This window comes from Pleurodeles waltl, chromosome 12 (genome assembly GCF_031143425.1).
Source record: "Pleurodeles waltl isolate 20211129_DDA chromosome 12, aPleWal1.hap1.20221129, whole genome shotgun sequence".
Classification (NCBI taxonomy): domain Eukaryota; kingdom Metazoa; phylum Chordata; class Amphibia; order Caudata; family Salamandridae; genus Pleurodeles; species Pleurodeles waltl.
The window spans coordinates 370943201-370963924 of record NC_090451.1 but is presented as its reverse complement, the minus strand read 5'-3'; positions in this window follow the sequence as shown (position 1 = coordinate 370963924).

Below are 20724 nucleotides of genomic sequence, written 5' to 3'. Positions count from 1 at the left end.
TGAGCCAGTGGCATCACCGCAGACATGGCTGCCATTCCCAGTGGTCAGTCGTACGAAGCTCGTGGTCAGTTCCAGGAGCCTGGGCAGCTTGCATGTTGCACCACCGTCAGTGGAGTGTCACATCCACTACCTCAGCCCTTGGCAGGATGAAGCACTCTGGACACAAAGCCCCCTCCAGAACCAGTGGAGAAAGGCATCCACTACCTCAGTCCTTGGCAGGATGAAGCACTCTGGGCACAAAGCCCCATCCAGAACCAGTGGAGAAAGGCATCCACTACCTCAGTCCTTGGCAGGATGAAGCACTCTGGGCACAAAGCCCCCTCCAGAACCAGTGGGGAAAGGCATCCACTACCTCAGTCCTTGGCAGGATGAACCACTCTGGGCACAAAGCCCCCTCCAGAACCAGTGGAGAAAGGCCACAGAGACTGTGGTTTTGCACTCCCCAGGATAAAGCAGTGGGCAAACCCATCCACTGAAAAGACATGAGAGACTGTGGCTTTGTACTCCCCAGGATAAAGCAGATGGCAAACCACCCACTGGAGAGACTTGAGAGACTGTGGCTTTGCACTCCCCTGGATAAAGCAGTGGGCAAACCACCCACTGGAGAGACTTGAGAGACTGTGGCTTTGCACTCCCCAGCCCAGGATAAAGCAGTGGGCAACCCACCCACTGAAAAGACTTGAGAGACTGTGGCCTTGCACTCCCCAGGATAAAGCAGTGGGCAAACCACCCACTGGAGAGACTTGAGAGACTGTGGCTTTGCACTCCCCAGGATAAAGCAGTGGGCAAACCACCCACTGGAGTGACTTGAGAGACTGTGGCTTTGCACTCCCCAGGATAAAGCAGTGGGCAACCCACCCACTGAAAAGACTTGAGAGACTGTGGCTTTGTACTCCCCAGGATAAAGCAGATGGCAAACCACCCACTGGAGAGACTTGAGAGACTGTGGCTTTGCACTCCCCTGGATAAAGCAGTGGGCAAACCACCCACTGGAGAGACTTGAGAGACTGTGGCTTTGCACTCCCCAGCCCAGGATAAAGCAGTGGGCAACCCACCCACTGAAAAGACTTGAGAGACTGTGGCCTTGCACTCCCCAGGATAAAGCAGTGGGCAAACCACCCACTGGAGAGACTTGAGAGACTGTGGCTTTGCACTCCCCATGATAAAGCAGTGGGCAAACCACCCACTGGAGAGACTTGAGAGACTGTGGCTTTGCACTCCAAAGGATAAAGCAGTGGGCAACCCACCCACTGAAAAGACTTGAGAGACTGTGGCTTTGCACTCCCCAGGATAAAGCAGTGGGCAAACCACCCACTAGAGAGACTTGAGAGACTGTGACTTTGCACTCCCCAGGATACATCAATGGGCAAGGAGCCCCCTCGTGGAGCTGGTGTCGTGCACTCATCCAGCTGAGGTGCCCACCCTTCCCTTCCCCCAGAGGTGCCTGTTTCATTTTGATATGATGCCCCAGCATTGTTGTTTCCGTTTGCAGTCTGGTATCGAGTGTGGGCCTCGCCCATGCATTTTGGGCCCAGTGGTCCACAGACTTTGAATGGTGCATTATCGGGACTTGTATAGTTGGTTTACATAATTGTTTATACTGTATTTAAAGTTTGACTAATGGATTTTTATTGATTACAATTGTTACAATCATTTCCTTTTGTCATTGCGTTATTCCAGGGGGGTTTGGGGGTGTAAATCTATTGTTGCAGCATGTATTGGTGTGTGTGTTGTTGTGGGTGAGGGTGGGGGTGTTGCGTGTGTGTGTGTCACTCTCTTTTCCCTCCCCCACTCCCCTGTGTTGTAGGTGCAGTACTCACCGTGGTCATCGTCGCCATTTTCCGTGCTCCTGGTAGAGGAGCAGGAATATTATCGCAGGAAGGATTTGGCGTTCTGGCTCCATGGCGTCCTGGTTCCTCATGGTTTGTGTAGAGGTGAGTGTTTCCCCTTCCAAGTCCTGTTTCCGCCGTGTTTTTGTTCACGTTGAATCCGCCCCGGAAAAAGTGGCGGATTGGCCTCTCATAATAGTGCGGGCGGTACATTGTCTTCCACCTGTCTGTTGGCGGTGACCACCATGCTGTTTGTTTGTACCGCCGTGGCGGTCGGAGTGTTAAAGTGGCTGTTTCTGTTGGCGGTTTCCACCATGGTCGTGATCCCATTTTTTGTACCGCCGACCTGTTGGCTGTCTTACCACTGCTTTAACACCGACCGCCAGAGTAGTAATGAGGCAAAGATCTCTTAATTCGCATTTGGTCACTGTGTTTTTGAGCTCAGCCTTCTCCAGTTGTCCAAGGCTTCAGGCTACAGCCGTGGAAGGTTCCATGAGGCATGATGCCTTTTCCATAAGCTCTCATTGAATTGGATTTGAGGCTGCAGAAATGCTCAAATTGGGAAAATCCTGACTCTTCAGTCCAGTGGCAATGCACCTTGGTTGGATCAGCTTGGCAAATTTGTCCTGGTACTCAGTTGGTCTTTGGAGCCAAAAAAGTTTCTAAATCCCAGGTTTCTCAGGATGTTAACAGGAGTAGACGTCAGCATCGCTCGGAGTTCCAGTACTGCATGAACAGCAAAAGCTACCAGTATGGTCCAGGTCAGGTCCATTTGTAACTGGTCAGCTAGGCATTTGCAGGAAAGGCCTCTTGAAGTTTGTTGTGTCGCCTTAATTTGAACAGGAGATCAGCTTTATGACCCTTGGCCCATACTTCTTTGTCCTGGGTAAAAGAGGGAGCACAGGTCCAATACTTCAGGTGTCAGACAGCAGATTTAGGCCCTTTTTACAACCCTGGCAGTCGGTGATAAAGTGGCGGTAATACCGCCAACAGACCGGTGGTATTTATCACCAAATTATGACCATGGCGAAAAGATCTCCAAATGACAGCCAATGTACCACACCAACCACCAGGGTGGAAACAACAGCCACCATGGCGGTAGCCGTCTACAGCAGACGGAAGTCAATGTTCCACCCATCATATTAAGACTCTTTTCCGGAGCGGTACCAACAACATCAAAAGCCTGGCGGAAACATGGCACAGAAGTGAAAGGACTCACCATTGGAGACACAGGGAACAACCATGCTGCTATGGAACCAAAACTGCATGTATTTCCAATGATATTCTATGTTCTGCTCCATCACGAACACCAACGCCGGCAAAGACGACGACAGTGAGTACAGCCGTCTAGCACACAAGGGGGGGAGAGAGTGACACACACACACGCACCATACACACCCCATACACACAACCAGATGCACAAGAAAGCAAGTGAATCCCCCTGAATCGGCTGAATAATGCAAGGACAAAAATAATTTACTAAAGTGAGTGTAATAATGTCAACACAGTATAAAAATAACTTAGCCAATGTTACAGATATCTACAAATGTACAGAAAAAGGGACGCTGCCCAGTCCTCATTTTGCGTGGGCCGCATGGCCACAGTGCAAAGTCCAAGGCCCCACTTGTCACCTGCACCAATACGGAGAGAACACTGCAGGGGCATCAGTTGGCAAATAGGCAGGCATCTCAGGGGTAGGGGGGCACCTCAGCCGGATGCGGAAACAAGACCACTGGTTCTGGAGGGGGCAAAATGCCCTGTGCTTGGTCCTGGGCAGTGAAAGGACACAGTCTCTCAAGTGGGTGACTTGCCCACTGGTTCTGGCGGGGGTAACATGCCCTGTGCTTGGTCCTGGGGAGTGCAAGGCCACAGTCTCTCAAGTGGGTGAATACCCCACTGGTTCTGGAGGGGGCAACATGCCCTGTGCATTGACCTGGGGAGTGCAAGGCCACAGCCTCTTGAGTGGGTGTCTTGCTCACTGGTTCTGGAGGGGGCAGCCTGCACAGCAGCCCATGGAGGCAGGATCACATTGCGTCCACCGGCAGTGACAGCTGCACTGTGGTGGTGCTGGTGGTGGGAGGCTCCTGCACATCCTCTGCACCCTCAGATCGATGCACAACCATGCTTGGTGGTGGGGGCTCCGTGACAGCTGCTGGTGCATTGTCCTGGTCCTTCTTGCCTGCTGGTGCAGGCTCCTTGCCCTTCTTGGCTGCTGGTGTAGGCTCCTTGCCCTTCTTGCTTGCTGGTGCAGGCTCCTTCCCCTTCAGCATATGTGGCCTGGAATCCTTTCTCCACGAATAGGCGCAGATGGAACTGGGGCCGTGGACTGTGTGGCTGAGATGCTTGGCTGGGTTTGTGATAGCCTGGCCACAAGTGCAGGACGGGGGAAGGGGTAGGGAAGAGGTCAGTGGTGGATAGGAAAAGCTTCTTAGAGACATTGGGGCTAGAAGAGGGAGAAGGAATGGGAGTGGAGGGTGAGGGAGTGGCTGTTGAAGGTGTCTGTCTGCTGGATTTGGGTGCAGGTGCATGGGTTGTGTGGTGTTGTGAGGTGGGTGGTTGTTGGGTGTCTGAGTGATTGTGTTTGGGAACTTTAGGAGGGGGGGACAGACACAGTGAGAGAGGACACAGGGGACGTGTGCATGGATTTTGTGGAGGTGTCGGACAGTGAGGTGTGTGTTCTGCTTGATGTGGTGATGATGCTGGTAGTGGATGATGATGTAGTGCATGCAGGTTTGAGTGTGGACGTGACTGAGAAGGAGGTGGTGGAGGCGGAGGAGGGGGAGACAGTGGAGGCAGTGGATGTTGTAGTGTCTGCAACTGTATGTTGTTTGGGAGAGTGCTTGTGGGATGAAGTGTGGTGCTTGTGTTTGCCTGTGACACTCTTGGGTGTTGTCCTGTGTGCATGCTTGTCTAGCTGTGTGCTTGGGATGGGTTGGGGCAAAGGAGAATGGGACTGGGAAGAGAAAGTTGGAGGCGGACGGTAGAAACAGGGACAATGGCTGCCATCAGAGAGGAGGCCAGAACCTTGATTGATCTCTGTTGGGTCGCCAGTCCAGTGTAAATGCCCTCCAGGAATGCATTAGATTGTTGCATCTGGGCTGCCAGCCCCTGGATGGCATTCACAAAGGTTGACTGCCCTACATAGATGGATCTCAGTAGGTCAATACCCCCCTCACTCAGGGCAGCAGGACTAACTGGGGTAGGGCCTGAGGTGCCAGGGGTGACAGAGATGCCCACCCTCCTGGACGAGTGGGCATGGGCAACTCGATGAGGGGCTGCTGGGAGGGGGGTGCTGGTATGTGGTGGGGGCTGTACCTGTAGCTGGGGTGGTCACAGAAGTGTCCGCCACCACCAGGGAGCTTCCACCAGAGGAGGTATCTGTGTCTGAATTGTCCCCTCTAATCTCTACCGTGGTGCTCCCCTCGCTCTCTGTCCCACTGGTGCCCTCAGCGTTGGTGGACTCTGCCTCCAAGGTCCTGTGTGATGCAGCTCCCTCCGTCGCCGGTGCCTCAGCTCCTCCGCCAGATGATGCTAATGCACATAAGGACAGGATGACAAAACAAGAAAGGGGGGAGAGAGACAAAGGATACACTGGGTCAATGGCCGCACCAACACCACCGTTGGCATACAAAGCACCCTCACACACAGGGAAAAGGACTACGCACTATGCATTGCACCACCACTGATATTACTAGCCACCAAGGCATGAGGTGGGGCACACACCCAAAAATGCAACACAGCTAGGACCCATTCACCCTGACCAGTAGTGGATGCTTAAAAGCTAAGTAGGCAAGATTATCTCTTCAGAACACTAGCCACCAGAGGACCTACTCTATGTCAGGCCTGGCCTAAGGGCACTCATTGACACATATCCACCACCCAGATAACACCCCACCATCTGTAAGTTGTAATGATAGCCACTGTACTCACGGTGAGGCCCTCAAGCGCCCATCCAGCTCTGGATAAGCCAACGGCAGTATGCGGGCCATCAGGGGGGGCAGGGTTCGACCGGCACCCCTTCCTCTTTGATATGCCATCCTCAGCTGGGCCTCTGCCGTCTCCCGTGCCCAGCGTCTCAGGTCCTCCCACCTTTTGTGACAGTGAGTGCTCCACCTGCCGTAGACCCCCAGGGTCTGCACCTCCTTGGCGATAGCACACAATATACCCTTCTTTTGATGGGCGCTGACCTGCAGAGGCAATACACACAGGAAAACACCATTAGGCAAACAGTCCAGCCTGTTACACATATGGCCAAACATGCCTGTTTCCGTCACCATTGGTACACAGAGCCCAGCACACAGTGTGTACACCGCAAAGAAGACATCCACCTCCCCTTACATCGAGGCCTTCACACACACAACATATGCATTCATGTCACATGCATTGTGCCCACACTGTACTCACCTGTTGGTCTGGAGGCCCATACAGCAGTCCATACTGGGATAGGACCCCATCCACTAGTCTCTCCAACTTCTCCGAAGTGAAGGCTGGTGCCCTTTCTCCAATCGCACGGGCCATGGTAGGTTCCAAACAGAGGTCACAGCAATACATGCAGTGTAGGTTCTCTCCTATGGAAGGTCAGGTAGCAAGAGAGGAATATGATAGAAAATGACAGTCTCGTCTGCAGCAGTGCATACCGTCACTGCCGGCATAGATCACAATTGGCCACTGTACCACATATGGGCCAATATTAACGAATGAGGAGTTGCTTGGCAGTTCCCGACCACCTCCCACCACGCCGCACAACGTCAGCGAAATTACCTCACGTCCATCTGTCCCTCCACACAGGACAGGCAGCCGCCATTTCGGGGGGCAGCCCTATAGATTCATGCTGTGTCACAGGAGAAATAGGCATATATTGGACAATTCACACTGACCCATTACAAGTTTGCTGATTGAAAACTACTGTTGTGACTCCAATGTTCAGTTTGTGACAGCCTCCTCACTCTTGTGTCCCTTAGATACCTACTGGTGCGGATGAATAGTTGATGGAGACAGAACCCTGTGTACAGATCCCTGGTGGACTCGGCAACACTGGAGGACAGGCACATTACCCTCACCTATAGACCTGACAGGGCCACAATCACAGAGCTGCGTGCCCAATTGGAGCCTGACCTGATATCTGCTATCCGTCACCCAACTGGGATCCCCTCTCTTGTACAAGTGCTATCTGTACCCCATTTCCTGGAAACGGGTTCTTTCCAAGTGACAGTGGGATTGGCAGTAGGAATGAAACAGCCAATGTTTTCAATGGTGTTGACAAGAGTGTTGTCTGCCCTGATAAAACACATGTGCATCTACATTGTTTGTCCCCAGGTTGAGGATTTGGCCACAGTGGAGGCCGAGTTTTACGTAATGGGACATATCCCCAACATAATTGGTGCGATTGATGGTACACATATTGCATTTGTGTGTCCCCAGCCAGAATGAACAGGTGTTCAGGAATCGTAAGAGTTTCCACTCCATGAATGTTCAGATGGTGTGCTTGGTGGACCAGTACATCTCCCATGTCAATGCTAAGTATCCTGGGTCAGTGCATGATGCCTTTGTCCAAAAGAATAGCAGCATTCCAAATATGATGGGCCAACTACAGAGGCACAGGGTGTGGCTACTAGGTGAGCCCTGGTTCCCACCCAGTAGATGTTGGTGTTTGGGTATGATGTGGGCCATATAGGATAGTGTGTGGCTAAATTTTGTCCCTTAATATTTGCAGGTGACTCTGGTTACCCAAACCTATCATGGCTGCTGACCCCCGTGAGGAATGTCAGTACAAGGGCAGATGAACGTTATAATGGTACATGGGTGAACTAGAAGGCACATGGGTGAACTAGAAGGATCATTGAAAGGACCTTTGGCCTCCTGAAGGCCAGTTTTCGGTGCCTCCATCTAACAGGTGGATCCCTGTGCTACTCACCCAAGAAGGTCTGCCAGATAGTAGTGGCATGCTGCGCGTTGCACAACTTGGACCTCAGATGTCATGTCCCTTTTTTGCAGGAGGAGAAGACTGGAGATGCCCGTGTGGCAGCAGTAGACCCTGTGGACAGTGAGGATGAGGAGACAGAGGATGAGTGTTAGAAATGGGGTCTTTGGTTGGCAGTCAGGTTACCCCCTGTCCAAGCAAGGACCCTCACTCTAGTCAGGGTAAGTCACACACAATCCAAATTATCCTGTGCCCACCCTCTGGTAGCTTGGCACTGAGCAGTCAGGCTTAACTTAGAAGGCAATGTGTAAAGTATTTGTGCAATAAGTCATACAATAACACAATATAGCACCACAAAAATACACCACACAGTGTTTAGAAAAATATATAATATTTATCTGAATATTTGCAGGCCAAAACGAGAAAAGGTGCAATAAGAAATTGTAGAGATATCACTGGAAAGTGATATAAAGGCCCGTATTTATACTTTTTGACGCTAAACTGCGCTAACGCAGTTTAGCGTCAAAAGATTTTGCGCCGGCTAACGCCATTCTGAAGCGCCATGCGGGTGCCGTATTTATTGAATGGCGTTAGCCGGCGCAAGCAGACCGGCGCTGCCTGGTGTGCGTGGAAAAAAACCACGTACACCAGGCAGCGCCGGCGTTGGGAAAAATGGCGCTAGGGCGTCTTAAAAATGGTGCAAGTTCGGTTGACGCAAAAAAATCGCCTCCACCCGATTTGCGCCATTTTTAACGACGCCCAGACGCCATTTACATGACTCCTGTCTTAGTAAAGACAGGAGTCATGCCCCCTTGCCCAATGGCCATGCCCAGGGGACTTATGTCCCCTGGGCATGGTCATTGGGCATTGAGGCATGTAGGGGGGCACAAATCAGGCCCCCCTATGCCAAAAAAATATATATAAAAAAAAAAAAATTATACTTACCTGAACTTACCTGAATGTCCCTGGGGTGGGTCCCTCCAGCCTTGGGTGTCCTCCTGGGGTGGGCAAGGGTGGCAGGGGGGGTCCCTGGGGGCATGGGAGGGCAGCTGTGGGCTCATTTTGAGCCCACAGGTCCCTTAACGCCTGCCCTGACCCAGGCGCTAAAATCCGGCGCAAATGCGGGTTTTTTTGCCCCGCCCACTCCCGGGCGTCATTTTTGCCCGGGAGTATAAATACAACGCATTTGCGGCGCAGTAATTTTTTTAGACGGGAACGCCTGCCTTGCATCTCATTAACGCAAGGAAGGCGTTCACGCAAAAAAATGACGCTCTTTCCTCATACTTTGGCGCTAGACGCGTCTAACGCCAAAGTATAAATATGGCGTTAGTTTTGCGCCGAATTTGCGTTGAAAAAAACGACGCAAATTCGGCGCAAACGGAGTATAAATATGCCCCAAAATGTCTTAAGTCTTTAAAAACCAAACAAAGTCTCTTTCAAGCACACAGTACCTGGTTTGAAGTGAAGAATCTCCGCAAAGGGCCACAGAGCAGGAGATGCGTGGAAAAATGGTGTGTGCTTCGGTTTCGCCCCTTCACACACAGACTTGCGTCGTTATTTTTCACGCAGGGAAGACGTTGCATCGATTTCCGGTGCATGGACATGTCTCCTCTGTGGGTCGCGGGGTTTTCAGACGCCCCGGGGTCTGTTCGTGGAATTCTGGGCTTGTTGTCCGGCTGCGCGTCACTCCGGTGGGCGATGTGTGGAATTTTCTTCCTCATTGCAGGTGCTGCGTCGATTTCTCCTCTGGAAGTCGGGCGCCGTTGTCCGGGCGGGCTGTGCGTAGAAGTTCTGGTCGCACCGCAGGCGCCGCGTACATTTTTTCCTTGCGAAGTCGAGCAGCGTCGTCCCGGGTCGGCGTGCAGTGAATTTTTCACCACGGAGCAAGCTGTGCGTCTAATTTTTCGCCACACAAGGAGTCCAGTTGCAAGAGAGAAGTCTTTTTGGTCCTGAGACTTCAGGGAACAGGAGGCAAGCTCTATCCAAGCCCTTGGAGAGCACGTTTTCACCATAGCCAGGGAACAGCAATGCAGCAGGGCAACAGCAAGGCAGCAGTCCTTCAGAGAAAGCAGTCAGGTGAGTCCTTAGGGCAGCCAGGCAGTTCTTCTTGGCAGGATGCAGGTTCTGGTTACAAGTTTCTTCTCCAGGAAGTGTCTGAGGTGGTAGGGCAGAGGCCCTGTTTTATACCCAAATGTGCCTTTGAAGTGGGGGAGACTTCAAAGAGTGGCTTAGAAGTGCACCAGGTCCCCTTTCAGTTCAATCCTGTCTGCCAGGGTCCCAGTAGGGGGTGTGGCAGTCCTTTGTGTCAGAGCAGGCCCTCCACCCTCCTAGCCCAGGAAGACCCATTCAAAATGTAGATGTATGCAAGTGAGGCTGAGTACCCTGTGTTTGGGGTGTGTCTGAGTGAATGCACAAGGAGCTGTCAACTAAACCCAGCCAGACGTGGATTGTAAGGCACAGAAAGATTTAAGTGCAGAGAAATGCTCCCTTTCTAAAAGTGGCATTTCAAAATAGTAATATTAAATCCAACTTCACAAGTCAGCAGGATTTTGTATTACCATTCTGGCCATACTAAATATGACCTTCCTACTCCTTTCAGATCAGCAGCTACCACTTCAACAATGTATGAGGGCAGCCCCAATGTTAGCCTATGAAGCGAGCAGGCCTCACATTAGTATAAAAATGAATTTAGGAGTTTTACACTACCAGGACATGTAAACTATACAGGTACATGTCCTGCCTTTTACCCACACAGCACCCTGCTCTAGGGGTTACCTAGGGCACACATTAGAGGTGACTTATATGTAGAAAAAGCGGGGTTTTAGGCTTGGCAAGTACTTTTAAATGCCAAGTCGAGGTGACAGTGAAACTGCACACACAGGCCTTGCAATGGCAGGCCTGAGACAAGGTTAAGGGGCTACTTAAGTGGGTGGCACAACCAGTGCTGCAGGCCCACTAGTAGCATTTAATCTGCAGGCCCTAGGCACCTACAGTGCACATTAATAGGGGCTCATAAGTAAATTAAATAGTCCAATTGGGTATGATCCAAGGTTACCATGTTTAAAGGGAGAGAGCATATGCACTTTAGCACTGGTTAGCAGTGGTAAAGTGCGCAGAGTCTAAAAACCAGCAAAAACAGTGTCCAAAAAGTGGAGGGAGGCAGGCAAAAAGTTAGGGGTGACCACCCTAAGGCTGTCAGGTCTAACAATGAGGATGAGGACAACAGAACATCAGTTATATGACAATACTTCCAATGACACCCAGGTAGGACAGTGTCACTTTTCATTTCAATGACTTTGGTTGTAATCTGTGTGGCACTGGCATGCTGATATTTCCGACTTCTATGTCCACTTACTGTTCCCTCTGGAATCTCATTTTGCAGATGTTGGTGACTTGACATATACACCTGGTGTGATCACAACAGCCAGCTACAGGTCATGCTCATTCTATTTACAGTTAATGTGCAATGTGTGTACCTGTTTCAAATAATACATATTTGATATACATGACATATTCCAAATGGCTTTTTTTCAAAGGGTGTTTATTGAAGTGCTGACATATATAGGGGGCAAGTGCTATGGGATGGGGTGATGATGGAGGAAAGCTCAGGGTATTGTTCCAGTCTGTTTGTAGCACAGGTGCATTGTCCAAGGGAACATAGGAAGGGGAGGAATGGCAGTCAAAGAGGACAGGGTTACTGAGTGGGACACAAGGGTGACAATCAGGAGAGTCTCATTTCCTGGTGGGGGTCTTTTCAAGTGTCTCTGGCTTCTGTCTGGATCACATGGAACGTTTGCGGGGTGGTTCACCTTCTGCAGGGGGAGGGGTGCTGGTGGCCTGTGAGTCTTGTGGCGGGGCCTCCTGGCCACTAGCGGCAGCGGAAGTGGAAGGATGTTCAGATGTCTGGCTAGTGGCAGGGGCCCATTGGTGTGTCACATCTGTGGCTTCCCATCTGTGGTTGGATTTGCCCTGCCAGCTTTCACTTGTGTATGTTAGTGTATGGTGGGATTGTTAGTTCTCTTTGCTATGCATGCTTTAGCGATGAGTGTCCATGTAGGGCTCTGAGGGGTGTCCATGCATTAGTACAGCAGGCAGGGCTTGGCATTGGGATGAGTGAGATGTGAGGGTGGAGTATGTGGGATGTAGTGGAGTGATGGGAGTGTGGGTGAGGGGGTGAGATGGCATGCAGGTATGGGGTTGATAATAGTAGAGAGTTGACTTACCAGAGCCCAGTTCTCTTCCAACTCCATCCAGGCCCTCAGGATGCAGTATTGCCAAGACTTGCTCCTCCCATGCTGTGGGTTGTGGGGGAGGAGGCGGAGGTCCACCGCCAGTCCTCTGTATAGCGAGCTGATGTCTTGCTGCTATGTAATGTACCTTCCCCCGTAGGTCATTCCTCCGCTTCCTGATGTCATCCCCAGTTATTGGGTGCTGTCCCACGGTGTTGACCCTCTCCACGAATCTCCACCATAGCTCCATCTTCCAAGCTTTAGGTATCTGCTGCACCTGTGCTTCAAATAGCTGTGGCTCTACCCTGACAATTTCCTCCACCATGACCCTTAGCTCCTCTTCTGTGAATTGGGGGTGTCTTTGTAGTGCCATGGGTGTAATGTGAGGTGTGTTGGGGAGGATGTGTTGGGTAATGTGTTGGGGTGTGTTATGTGAATTGCGTGAGTGGTCTATAGGTTTGAGTAGTGTGTGGCTTTAGTTGTGTCAATGGTCTTGGTGTCTCTCTGACGGCAATGCTTTGTATTCGGGACAGGTTGTGGGTTATGTGAGTGTGTGTTTTATAGTAGTGTGGGTGCGGTGTGTGTATGGGTGCCAGGTGTGTTGTTTGAATTGTCCAATGTGGTGTTGTTTTGTATGTGGGTGTCCATTGTGAGCGCAGCGGTATGTACTGCCAATGATTTACCTCCATTGAAAGTCCGCCGTGGTGATTCGTGGGTCATAATGTAGTGGGCGTAGTTCTGTTGGTGTAACAGTGTGGGTTTTGATACTGCCAGTTTATCACCGACCTTTGGTCTGGCAGATTTGTGTGTGTGGCTGAATTCTGTCAGATTGGTATGTATGTGTCATGATATGGTGAATGGATATCTGCTGCCATGGCGGTAAACTGGCGGCCTTCAGAGTGGCAGTAAGTGGAATTTACCGCCAATGTCATAATGAGGGCCTTAGTCCTCTTCTGATCTTCCATAGTTTTAGTAGGTTTCTGTGGAGGTTAAGGTTGAAGACATTATTTACACTGTCTATAGTTGATGCTTCAAGATGTGTTGCAAATCACTAGTGACATTTACCTTACAGGCCCTGGGTACACTTTGTATTATATACTAGATACTTATGGATAAGGTAAATATGCCAGTTACTAGTATACCAATTTTACCATGTTGAAAGGAGAAGCACAGGTACTTTACTATTGGTTAGCGGGGGGAAGTGCACAGAGTTCTACATTCAGCGTATAAAGATAGGGATAATATCCGTGGGTACAACATGCAAAAGATGGTAATTTCCTGCAACATTCTAGAATGTTGCTTTGCTGGTCTAAGTATGCTAGGGATTCAGAAAACATAGTGACATCATTCACAATATGGTCCCTGTAAATCACACATATCTACATGTTTTGCAATTTGCTCCAGGCCTTCGTCTCTGGTTGATTTTGGCCAATATTGTAGGAAAGTACCATCTTGCCTGGCATGTTACCCCCATTTTTCACTGTATATATGTTGTTTTAGTTGTATGTGTCACTAGGACCCTGCCAGCCAGGGCCCCAGTGCTCATAAGTGTGCCTGAATGTGTTACCTGTGTTAAGACTAACTGTCTCACTGAGGCTCTGCTAATCAGAACCTCAGTGGTTATGCTCTCTCATTTCTTTCAAATTGTCACTAACAGGCTAGTGACCAATTTTACCAATTTATATGGGCTTACTGGAACACCCTTATAATTCCCTAGTATATGGTACTGAGGTACCCAGGGTATTGGGGTTCCAGGAGATCACTATGGGCCGCAGCATTTCTTTTGCCCCCCATAGGGAGCTCTGACAATTCTTACCCAGACCTGCCACTGCAGCCTGAGTGAAATAACGTCCACGTTATTTCACAGCCATTTTACACTGCACTTAAGTAACTTATAAGTCACCTATATGTCTAACCTTTACCTGGTAAAGGTTGGGTGCTAAGTTACTTAGTGTGAGGGCACCCTGGCACTAGCCAAGGTGCCCCCACATTGTTCAGGGCCAATTCCCCGGACTTTGTGATTGCGGGGACACCATTACACGCGTGCACTACATATAAGTCACTACCTATATGTAGCTTCACAATGGTAACTCCGAATATGGCCATGTAACATGTCTATGATCATGGAATTGCCCCCTCTATACCATCCTGGCATAGTTGGCACAATCCCATGATCCCAGGGGTCTGTAGCACAGACCCTGGTATTGCCAAACTGCCTTTCCCGGGGTTTCACTGCAGCTGCTGCTGCTGTCAACCCCTCAGACAGGCTTCTGCCCTCCTGGGGTCCAGCCAGGCCTGGCCCAGGATGGCAGAACAAAGGACTTCCTCTGAGAGAGGGTGTTACACCCTCTCCCTTTGGAAAATGGTGTGAAGGCAGGGGAGGAGTAGCCTCCCCCAGCCTCTGGAAATGCTTTCATGGGCACACATGGTGCCCATTTCTGCATAAGCCAGTCTACACCGGTTCAGGGACCCCTTAGCCCTGCTCTGGCGCGAAACTGGACAAAGGAAAGGGGAGTGACCACTCCCCTGACCTGTACCTCCCCTGGGAGGTGCCCAGAGCTCCTCCAGTGTGCTCCAGACCTCTGCCACCTTGGAAACAGAGGTGCTGCTGGCACACTGGACTGCTCTGAGTGGCCAGTGCCATCAGGTGACGTCAGAGACTCCTCCTGATAGGCTCCTTCAGGTGTTGCTAGCCTATCCTCTCTCCTAGGTAGCCAAACCCTCTTTTCTGGCGATTTAGGATCTCTGTCTCTTGGGATTCCTTAGATAACAAATGCAAGAGCTCATCCGAGTTCCTCTGCATCTCCCTCTTCACCTTCTGCGAAGGAATCGACTGCTGACCGCACTGGAAGCCTGCAAAACTGCAACATAGTAGCAAAGACGACTACTGCAACTCTGTAACGCTGATCCAGCCGCCTTCTCGACTGCTTTCCTGGTGGTGCATGCTGTGGGGGTAGTCTGCCTCCTCTCTGCACTAGAATCTCCGAAGAAATCTCCCGTGGGTCGATGGAATCGTCCCCCTGCAACCGCAGGCACCAAAGAACTGCATCACTGGTACCTTGGGTCTCCTCTCAGCACAACGAGCGAGGTCCCTTGAATCCAGCAACTCTGTCCAAGTGACCCCCATAGTCCAGTGACTCTTCAGTCCAAGTTTGGTAGAGGTAAGTCCTTGCCTCCCCACGCCAGACTGCATTGCTGGGAACAGCGTCTTTTGCAGCTACTCCGGCCTCCGTGCACTTCCGGTGGAAATCCTTTGTGCACAGTCCAGCCTGGGTTCACGACACTCTAACCTGCATTGCACGACCTCCTAAGTTGTTCTCCGGCGACGTGGGACTCCTTTGTGCGACTTCAGGTGAGCAGCATTTCACGCATCCTCGTAGTGCCTATTTCTGGCACTTCTGCAGGTGCTGCCTGCTGCTGAGAGGGCTCCTTGTCTTGCTCGACGCCCCCTCTGTCCCCAGACGCAATTGGCAACATCCTGGTCCCTCCTGGGCCACAGCAGCATCCAAAAACCCTTACCGCATGATTTGCAGCTAGTAAGGCTTTTTGGCGGTATTTCGGCGGCAAAACACTTCTGCATGACTCTCCACGGTGTGTGAGATCCGTCCTCCAAAGAAGAAGTCTCTAGCCCTTGTCGTTCTTGCAGAAACCTACGCTTCTACTGTCCAGTAGCAGCATCTTTGCACCCACAGCTGGCATTTCCTGGGCATCTGCCCATCTCCGACTTGCTTGTGACTTTTGGACTTGGTCCCCTTGTTCCACAGGTACCCTCGACTGGAAATCCATCATTGTTGCATTGCTGGTTTGTGTCTTTCCTGCAGAATTCCCCTATCACGACTTCTATGTCCTTTGGGGAACTTTAGTGCACTTTGCACTCACTTTTGAGGGTCTTGGGGTGGGCTATTTTTCTAACCCTTACTATTTTCTAATAGTCCCAGCGACCCTCTACAAGGTCACATAGGTTTGGGGTCCATTCGTGGTTCGCATTCCACTTTTGGAGTATATGGTTTGTGTTGCCCCTATCCCTATGTGTCCCCATTGCATTCTATTGTAACTATACATTGTTTGCACTGTTTTCTAATACTATTACTGCATATTTTGGTATTGTGTACATATATCTTGTGTATATTTGCTATTCTCATACTGAGGGTACTCACTGAGATACTTTTGGCATATTGTCATAAAAATAAAGTACCTTTATTTTTAGTATATCTGTGTATTGTGTTTTCTTATGATATTGTGCATATGACACTAGTGTTACTGTAGGAGCTTCACTCGTCTCCTAGTTCAGCCTAAGCTGCTCTGCTAAGCTACCATTATCTATCAGCCTATGCTGCTAGACACCCTATACACTAATAAGGGATAACTGGGCCTGGTGCAAGGTGTAAGTACCCCTAGGTACTCACTACAAGCCAGTCCAGCCTCCTACAAATATTAACATGTTTAAATATGTCAGGAAAAACATAGAAGGAGTGCTATTGTTGCACAGCTTGGAATTCTGATCCCTGCCGAATCTCCTGTTTGCGTACAGATCCGAATGTTACCCACAACTTGTAACAGGGCCTTAATTGTCTATCTGAAATGGTAGTGTGCATGAAAAAGCTCAGCATAGCAATACACTTGCCCAGACAAATTCTGCATTCATTTTTCAGAATGTGATTTTGATGTAAATTTGCAAGTATTGTATCTTGTTGGTTTGACTGGCATCTGTTAGTGTGTACATTTTTATGCTATGGAGTAAAAACCTCCTTGTAGGTGAAGGAAGATTGTCAAAACTTAGTAAACTAACTAAACGAATGAGAGAAACTCTGCAAAACACTAATTTAAAAAATAGTCACTCTAAACCTCATTAATCAGCAATCATTGGCAAAGTCAATAGGTCTGGCACTGACCATCAACCTTCTGGATGCTTTTTTTTTGTGATGATTTTTACCAAGCTTTATTTCATAATATGCTGGGCCCTCATCAATCAAAAAAAAACATTTGCTTCAGGCACACATTAGCATTGTACCACCAGCGCTTAAGGGAACTACTTTATTTCTGAATGTGTTCCTTGTGAAAGGGAGGCATATCGTAATTCATAGTGAAGCCATCTAGTGTGCTGCAGTGGGTGGCAGGAAATAAGACACCAACCACAGATTAATTGGTGAAATCTAGCTGAAACCTCTATAAGTAACTCATACACATAGATTTGGTCAAATTGAAAGTTCTTGGCTAACACAGACTAACAAAAGTCAGGTCTGGGAAAAAGAAAGAAAGAAAAAAGAGAGATGCAAAAAGGAAGGAAGGAAAAACAAAGGAAAAGAAATCATGAAAAAAGAAAAAAGAAGGCAAGAAGGAAAAAGAAAGAATGAAACATAAGGAAATAAGAACAAAGAAAGAAGGAAGAAGAAGGAAAGGGGATATGGAAAGAAGAAAAAGAATACAAAGGAAAGAAGTCATGAAGGAAAAAGAAAGAAACAAGGAAAAAGAAGGCAAAAAGGAAAACAAAAAAGAAGGAAAAAGAAGTAAAGAAAGAAAGAAAGACAAACAAAGAAAGAAGGGAAAATAACATAAGCAAAAGATAAAAGTAAAAAGAGAAGGAACAGAAAAGAAATAAATAAAAAGGCAAGAATGAAAGAATGCATGAAGGAAAGAAAATAAAAAGGGAAAATATTGAAAAGAAGGCAAAAGGAAGAGAGAAAGAAGCAAAAAGAAAGAAGACGACAATAGGGAAAAAGAAGAAAGAAGGAAAAAGAAAGAATAAAGGAAAAAGAAAAAGAAGGTAAGAAGGAAAAAAGAATTAGAAAAAAGAAAGGAGAAAGAAGGAAAGGACAGAAAAGGGGAAATTGAAAGAAGGAAAAAGGAAGGAAAAGGAAAGAAGGCAACTAGGAAAAAAGGAACAAAGATAGCAAAAGAAAGACAGAGAAAGAAGGAATGAAGAAACAGAAAGGAAAATGAAGGAAAGAAGAAAATACCTTGATATAGAACAGTTTCAAATGGACTCAATATGGTATTTTGTAAAAAGCAGCTGCCAGAAAAGTAAGACACTCCAAAAGGAATTCACAAATGGGATGTAGCTTGTGTTCACAATAGAAGTGTCCTGCTGTCACATCAGACTTTAAGCACAAAGATAACACTAAAGTAATTTTAAAGTAAAAAAAAAAAAAAAAAAAATGGCACTGAAGGGATCTAGCTTTTGTGTGGATGTGCTCCTTTGAAACAACAAAATGCAGTCACTCAAAGTGAAGCTAACCAGTGGCTAAAGTAGGCTGACCCACTGCCCTCTGCTATATGTTGTATGGACAGGAGTGAAATGTGAGTGGCACAGCAGCAGACCAAAGGATGAAGAGAGGTGGCTGAAAGCTGCTCTATGTAAGTATATTATACATATTTCAGTAAAATCAAAAGGTCTTGACAAACGCAAGACCAAAAAAGTAGCTGTTAATTTTGTTTCATAATTGTTATTCTAGAAACTTATGGGCACATTGAAGAGCCCTAGTGCCACTGGAGCATCACTTTATGTGATGCTCCAGTGGCGCTAACCTCTGCTCCATATTTACAAGGAGGTGTAACGCCGCTTTTTGTGACGTTATGCCTACTTGTACATGCGGGCCCCTCCGATGCAGTTGTCTGTATGGAAGGGGCATGCAATGTGTGTTGCTGTGGGCGTGCCACAGCTACACCCATTGCATTTAGACGTTGCCTCAGATTTACGAGATTTCGTAATCCTGAGGTAGCGCCAAAGTCTAACACCACCCATCGTTTTTTGTTTTTTCTGTGCATGGTAAGAGCAAAATGCCAGACATTATTTTTATGTGCAGAAAGGGGTCCCTTCCTGCACATAATCAATCATTTCAAACTGACGCTATGGCACTTCTGTGTGTGCTGCATTCTTCAGCACACACAGAAGTGACAAATCGCCATTAGTGATTATTTATGTGCAGGAAGGGACACCTTCCTACACATTAACAATCAAACCCCACGATGCATTGAAACTTGCACGATGGGGCAAGGATACCTGCGGTGGCAGCTAAATTTAGCACCAGTGCAGGTGATAACACAGGGCTGCGCTGTATTCAATTAAACATGGCGCATCCCTGCGTTGTCAAAATGATGGAGCGTGGCGTGGCGCTGCCACTTTTGGCGCAGCTTCGCACTCCTCATTTTCCCTTACATATTGGATTTAATCTCAGAGGGGGAGAGCAGCTGATTAGAAGGTGTCGGGCACTGGCACACATTTTTAGAGATCAGGACTTAGATAAGAGTGTAGAGTGGTAGGAGAAAGAGGCATGAAAAGGATTCAAAACTAGCTTTTGTATTTGCCCATCTGAAGTCTGGGCGTTGCCAACAACAGACTCTTAACAAAATGCTAGGGTCTCTCTAGCTATTTATTTGCAAACAAAAGTACTGATTCGTCTCTGATTTTGGGTGGGTACTTTTGGGTGTAACATTGTGGAATTCACGTGCGCATGATTGACTCATAATCAACCTTTATTGCCACCATGTTTTTCTAATGCAAGATTACAACAGTGGAAATTTTGCACTTAGTTCAGAGGTGATAAACTTTCAAATATGAGGATGCATCTTTTGCCGTGTTGACGAACATGGCCTCACCAACTAGCCTAGGAAACATTTGTTAAAGCGCTGCATTGCTAAGATAAATTATAGCAGTTGTCACATTTGCCTTTCTTGAAATTTCTTCACTTATGCTAAGTGATTGATCTTTCCAGGGGAAAAATGCTTTAATGTGTCACTTAAGTAAAGTGCATTTCTTTCTAAATGCCACTTATAAACGCATTGGTCTATAATCACTCCCTGAGCCTGAAGTAATTAAATAGCAGTGACATAAATTCAGAGCGGTATGAGGAAAGGGCAGACAAACTAAGATGATATCTCTGCCCGCTGCCCTTATCTCATAGCGGCCAGTAAATGCATGGGGCCTGTAAATGATCTAAGCTGGCATAGTAATTGCCTAGATCTGACGATGTACATCACACTGCTTCCCCGTGACTGTTTAATATATCATGCTGTACATTCATCAACGTGCTTAAGTAATCCATTGTACAATTTGTAATACAGTAAATATCCAGTCGTCTGATGATAATGAATGGTTTAGTTCTCAATGTGAATCAGAATATGAATATTTTATACAGTTAAATATACTGTTAGAAATAATGTCAGTGTATAAAAGGAATGCAATTCTCCATTACCTAACCAAGTATGACTATAAACTGTACCATAAACACACACTCACAGACACCCACACACACGGATACACACACACAAGAAAACCATAAAAGCATACATAAACCCACCTCACAAAGATACATAAAATTATCAACATTAATTTACTAGTAAGTCCCTAGTAAAATGCACTGGAGGTGCCAGTGCCTGTATATCAAATGCTACTAGTGGGCCTGCAGCACTGGTTGTGCCACTCACATAAGTAGCTCTGTAATCATGTCTCATACCTGCCATTGCAGTGTCTGTGTGTGCAGTTGTAACTGTAAATTCGACTTGGCAAGTGTACCCACTTGCCAGGCCTAAACCTTCCCTTTTCTTACATTTAAGGCACCTCTAAGGGTGGCCCTAGGAAGCTCCAAGGGAAGGGTGCAGTCTATGGTTAAGGTAGGACATATACCAATGTGTTTTATATGTCCTGACAGTGAAATATTGCTAAATTTGTTTTTCACTTTTGCAAGGCTTCTTCCTCTCATAGGTTAACATGGGGCTACCTTTAAATCTGATTAAAGTGTAGATTCCC